Below are 6,417 nucleotides of genomic sequence, written 5' to 3'. Positions count from 1 at the left end.
AAGTGTCAGTCTTAACAGTCACTATCAGAGACTGATTTGTAGGGAAAGTGATTCGATCTGCTTGCCTGGGGAGCCCAGTGCAAGCCCTGAGTTTTTTTCCTCCTCTGGTGGGAGTCTTGATTTATACTCAGCTATGAAGGGGCATAGCTTCAGGCGCTGAGAAAACAGCTGTGTATTTGGGTTTATTTGTCCAAGTGACCAGGGCCGTTTTGGGGACAAACTCTGCCTTATTGGGAGTTGTTTATGCTTACTATACCTCTCCCCCACGGGGTGACCTCAGATAACCTTGCTCAGCTTGGGAAGACCTGAGTCATCTTATGCACAGCCTAGGGGAACTTGTCCATAGCCTGGGGAAAGCTTCCATCACATTCAGAGCCCTACGAAAAACTTGCGAACTCTCCAGACCTGTCCGAGTCCCTCTCCCTTGGCTGGTGGCAGGCAATTGAGTCTGAGGACCAGAATTTTCCCGAGGACCAGGCTTCCTTCTGGGAATCCTGTGCTTGCCTTGGTGGCATCTCAGATTTCTGCTTCCTGGAACATAACCATGGATTTCGCTGAGTTGTTCCTATGGCTGGGCTTCTTGACTCCTGCAACTGTGGTTCCTGAGTGCTTCCTGGCAGGGAGATAGATTGTGTCCAACCCTGTTGTTATGCACTGGATGTTGATGGGGCGTTGGATGGATTGAAGTGCCCCTGTAAGGTTGTCTTCCACGTGTTACTCTCTTGGACCACGCAGGGTACAGCTTCGTGAAGACCTTGGCTCGGTGGGACTCCCACAGGAAATCACATCTACAGAGATGGGTGGCAAATGTGATAGCGACTGTCTTAAAGTCACAGTCACCTGGCATAAGCAGAACATCCTGTTTTTCTTCATGGGGAACATGTGGCCTCCCGTAGGGGAGGCAGGGAGGCTGATGCATTCCCATCACAGCTTTGGATTTGGAAAGAATGTATATCTGCTGGGCGGGAACGTGGTCCAGGTACCTGGCTGGTCTTTCAGTCATATTCAGAATGTTCTCTGGCTGGTCTGAAACATGTGTCTGAGAATTGGATGTGGGAGTGGGGGTGGCGCTAGATGGGGGACCTGCATATTTGAGGCAGTGCTGATGGCAGAATCCCAAATGTGAGCTGTGGGTCTGTTATGGGTCAAATTGTGTCCCCCTCACTAAAAGGTATGTTGGTGTCCTAACTCCCCAGTACCTCAGAATGTGACCTTATTTGGAGATAGGGTCATTACAGAGGTAATCAAGTTAAAATGAGGACATTCCGGTGGGCCCTAATCCAATATGACTGGTGTCCTTATAAAAAGGGGAAATTTGGACAAAGACAAGCACATCTTCATGTGAAGATGGAGGCAGAGATGCACAAGCCAAGCAACACTAAAGACTGCCCGCACGGCACCAGAAGCTAGGGGAGAGGGGCAGGGGACAGATTCTCCCTCGTGGCCTTAGGAGGAACCAACTCTGCCGGCTCCTTGATCTCAGACTTCCAGCTTCCAGAACTGTGAGACCATAAACTTCTCTTGTTTAACCCACCCAGTCTGTGGTACTTTGTTATAGCAACCCTAGCAAATGGATACAGAGTCTTGCAAGCAGTGATGAGCTTGTGAGAATCCAAGCAGGAAAATGCTTAATGACCAGAAGGCAGTGTGGGCCGAGGGTGAGAGTAGGGTCTGCTTGATAGATAGTGAAGAATGTTCCTGTCACTGGGGAGCGCCTCAGCGATAGAAACATTGGAGACCCTTGATGATAACATGGAGGTCCTTGACGATGACATCATCATCATCATCATCATCATCATCATCATCATTGTCGTCATCATCATCTTCTTACCCATTATCATCATCATCATCATCACAACTAATTTTATTATCTACTCTGTGCCTGACATACATACATTACATGTCTTATATCACTGAATCCTTACAACCTACGGGGTTGATGTTAGTATTATTCTCATTTTATAAATGTAAGAAACTGAGGCACCGAGAAGGAAGTAACTTGCCCAGGAGCATACAGCTGATACATGGAGAGGCCTGAACATGGCCACTCTGAGCCCCACTCACTGTGCTCCAGTCCGCACACGTTCCCTCTGTTCTCTCAGTGTCAAGCTCACCCTCTCAGGATCTTTGTGTTGGTCGCTCCCCTGCCTGGGTGGCTTTCCCACTAGCTTTCTGCATGGCCGGCCTATTTCTATTTGGGTCTCAGCCCTGATGCGTTGTCTTCAGGGAGGGCCTCTCACCCTCCCAGTCACCTCCACACACTGCATGTTTTATTTTATTTTTTATAGCCCTTGCCACTGTCTGAAGCTTCCTTCTTGTCTGTGAGTCATCTGTCTTACCCACTAGAACATAAGTTTTATGAGAATGGGGACCTTGCCTGGCTTCTTGCATCCCAGAAACTGGGTGTATTCCTAAAGCAGAAAAAGTGTTCAATACCTCAGTTCCCTTTACTTAATTATTCAAATAATTGGGGCCCTCCCAACCTGATTGGAACTTGGGCTCCATCTTGCATAGGTAACAGATTCGGGAAGATCTACCAACCAAAAGGTAGGTAGGTACCTGTCCTTGTAACCTTTTTGCAGTGCCTAGAAGCTGGAGGAAGCTTTAACACTGGGCCTTCCCCTCCCTGGGCCTGTTAGTGGAAGGCAGAGATTGGCAGGGAAATTGGCATTCCCAATGAATGACTGTTGCCGCCCTTCCCAGGAAGCAGAGAGGCTGGAGCCAGTGACTGTGGCCTTGGGTCAGTTGAACAATATGGTGCCAGGTCAGGCTCAGTCCCTGGGGCTGCTCTAGCCTGAGTCTGCCATGATCTCCACTGGGAGGTTGGGTGTCCTCTACCCTCCCTTGTCAGGAGATTCAGAATGGTGCTACCTGCTTCCTCTCAGCTGGCGACCCGCTGCCATAGGGCTGCGGGGCAAGGCCCCAGTACCCTGGGCCGGGCAGTGGTGCTCGGCCCTGACACACCCTCGCTTCTTCTTCCAGGAGTCTGTGTGTGCAGAGAGGCAAAGCAACACTCTAGCCTGTCCTGTAAGTCTGTGAACTCCAACAGCCTGCCACCTGGGACGCCCCATGCAGCTTCTGGGGCCCTGCCGAGGCCACCCTATTATCTGTGTGCAGAGCCAGCTCCCGCCACTAAAGATCTACCCGGTGCTGTCCCCATTCGTTCACTTATTCTGCCATTGACAGACAGTTATTGAGCTCCTCTGTGTGGGGGAAACAGATGGAGGGCCAGTAGCTACGGGAACAGTTTATTAGAGACAATATTTCACTGGGACATGTGTCAAGAAGTGCCATCTGGCAGGTGGTTGGCCTTCAGTGCCCTGAGCTCCTTCTCTGGGCAGAGCTGGCTGGTCCCAGACTGCTGGCATCCCACCTGCAGGGCTGGGGTGTCACCCCTGAGGGGGCTTCTTGCTTTGTCTACCCTCCTCTGACAAATGGCAGGGGGAAATGCCCTCATCAAGATTTCCTCTGAGCAGGTCTCCCAGTACTGCCACCTGTGCAAAAGCCTGTGGGCAGTCCCTGTCCCTGCAGGAGGTACAGGGGTGAGGCGGGGCTGTGGCCCGGGGCACTTCTGAGCTCACTTCCTAGCTACTCTGGTGGAATCGTCTGCAGGATTCCAGGGAGAGTCAGAGCTCTCCTCTCCCTTCCCAAGGAGCCCTTGATAGGAAACCTGACTTCGGCTATAAATTCTAAAGATTAAATAGGTGTTCGTCATTTGCAGAAGACAAAGGGAAGAGGGTATTCTGAGTAGCAAAATAGCCCATGGCCTTAAAGAAAAGGTCGGGTCCTGATACAGCAAAAAATGGTATCTGCCCCTAGGTTCTTCAGAACCAATTTTTTTTGCAGGACAGGAACAAAGACGCAGACGCAGAGAATGGACTTGAGGACACGGGGAGGGGGAAGGGGAAGCTGGGACGAAGTGAGAGAGTGGCATGGACATATATACACTACCAAATGTAAAACAGATAGCTAGTGGGAAGCAGCCGCATAGCACAGGGAGATCGGCTCGGTGCTTTGTGACCACCTAGAGGGGTGGGATAGGGAGGGTGGGAAGGAGGGAGATGCAAGAGGAAGGAGACATGGGGACGTATGTACATGTATAGCTGATTCACTTTGTTACACAGCAGAAACTAACACACCATTGTAAAGTAATTATACTCCAATAAAGATGTTAAAAAAACAAAAACAAAAATTAAAATTAAAAAACAAAAGCGGTACCTGGCATGTGGTGGGGTGGGGGATGCTGAGATGTGGGGAGAGGCCCAGATTGGCAAGAGCCTGGCACACCAAACAGGGGGGATCTTCCCTTCTCCATCGCAGTGGGCTCTGGCCTGGCATTGGACAGCAGCCCTGTAAATACTTGCTGAATGAATGAGTGGGTGGGAGGTAGTGAGGAATTTGCTGCCAAGGAAACCTGGTTTGATGTGCTGCTTTAGCCCCACTATTCTTCATGGTGGAGGTACAGTCACCAAGCAGGCAAGGGGTTGAGGGGGTATTTTTGAGGTTGAATTGTGGATAATGACATTGAAACCTTTAGAATGTGTTCAGGGGGAAACAGCAGAATAATGAAATATTTTGTAGTTGTTGTTTTTTTTTTTAATAGAATGTGTGAACAGTCCTGGTTCACTGCTCTAGAGTTAAAAAAATGTCCCAACTTGTTTCTCCATCGTGAGACCTTCATTTTCCATTCCAGGTGACACATCTGAGAGAAAAGGTGATGAGTAAAAGGGGTGGGGGGGGATGCAGGCGGCGAGATGGGGTTGCCAACATTTCCCTTACCTGCTGTCTTTTTTATCAGGCGTATTGTCGTGAACCAGTTTTAATGTTGAAATGGCTTTTCTCCCCCTTAAACAAATTGCTTTTCATGTTGTTGAATGGGATGGCAGGCGCCCTCTTTGAAGATTAGCTAACTCAGTTGTCAGCCTGTGCTAAAATACGCACCTCGCAAGCCCATCGAAGGGCAGTGTCTGTGGCTGGCTTGCTTCTCATGGCTGAACTGATGCATACAAGTTGGGGAAAAAAAAAAGAGTTTCCGGAGGAATCAGGTATAAGAACAGATGCCTGAGTTTTGTGGTTTCCCCTTTGAGATTTCAGATACTCCCAGAAAAACGGACCCCAGAAGGGAGGGAGTGTTTGTACTCAAGCCCTCAGTTCATTCATGGCTTTTGGTTTTGTTTTTAATTTCATTTTGTTCTCATAAAAATTAGACACGTGGACACGTTTGTAAATAAAGGAAAGTATAACGACCACTCCCAACTGCCTGCAAGCATCTAGAATATCGCCATTCCACAATCATTCACCTTTACATTCGGCTGTATTTCCTTCCTGTCTTTTTATCCCTAGCATGTTTTTACAGTTAAAATCATATTGCTTATATCAGTTTTGTTGTTTTTTTTGGGGGGGCGGGTTACGCGGGCCTCTCACTGTTGCAGCCTCTCCCGTTGCGGAGCACAGGCTCCAGACGCGCAGGCTCAGCGGCCACGGCTCACGGGCCCAGCCACTCCACGGCATGTGGGATCTTCCCGGACCGGGGCACGAACCCGCGACCCCCGCATCGGCAGGCGGACTCTCAACCACTGCGCCACCTGGGAAGCCCACTTATATAAGTTTTATCCGAATTTTTTTTAAGAAAATAGACCTTCTTATGTTGCTTAGTAAATGTGCTTTTTGATTGTGTGTAAATTCTATCATATGGATGTAATACAATTGACATCACATAGTCTTTTTTTTTACTGTTTCATTTTATATCATTTCAAATCGAGAGGAAAATTTCAAGAATAGTACAGTGAACTCCTGTTTGTCCTTTACGCGGGTTCCCTGATTGATGACATTTGAATACATTTACTTTATCATTCTCTCTCCCTCCCAAATCTATACAATTTTTAGAGTAAGCAGCAGATATGATGTCCCAATGAGTCTTGAATTCTCTGTGCATATTTTCCACACTTTCCTGCGTAACCACGATATAATCATCAGAATCAGGAAACATAGTATAATACCATCACCTAATTGATAGTCTCCATTCAGATTTTCCCACTTATCCCAGTACTGCTCTTTACAGCTAAATCATGCAATCCAGGATCATATTTAACATTTTTCTGTGATGTCTCTTCAGTTTTCTCCAATCTTGAAAGGTCCCTCAGGCTTTGTGTCTTGTTTGGTTATTTTACTTTCACCACCTGGACATCTTTGAAGGTTATAGGCCCATTATTTTGTAACATGCCTTTCATGTTGGGTTTGTCTGATGTTTCCTTGTGGTTAGATTTAAGTTATGCAGCTTTGGCAGAAATATCACAGAGGTGATGATGATGTGTCCGTCTCATGGCAACTGATCAGGTGACACATAATGATGATTTGTCCCATTTCTGGTGATATTAACTTTGATCACTGAATTAAGATAGAGTCTGCCAGGCTTCT

At 47.9% G+C, this 6,417-nt stretch overlaps 1 protein-coding gene across 3 annotated transcripts in view; it reads left to right on the top strand.

Moving 5' to 3' along the window:
• The window catches only part of CALN1 (calneuron 1), a 467,864-nt gene that overhangs the window by 211,009 nt on the left and 250,438 nt on the right, over window positions 1-6,417 (top strand). The window lies entirely within an intron of this gene.

The sequence above is a fragment of the Lipotes vexillifer genome, unplaced genomic scaffold, assembly GCF_000442215.2.
Source record: "Lipotes vexillifer unplaced genomic scaffold, Lipotes_vexillifer_v1.1 scaffold128, whole genome shotgun sequence".
Classification (NCBI taxonomy): domain Eukaryota; kingdom Metazoa; phylum Chordata; class Mammalia; order Artiodactyla; family Lipotidae; genus Lipotes; species Lipotes vexillifer.
This window is presented reverse-complemented; position numbering and strand designations above follow the sequence as displayed.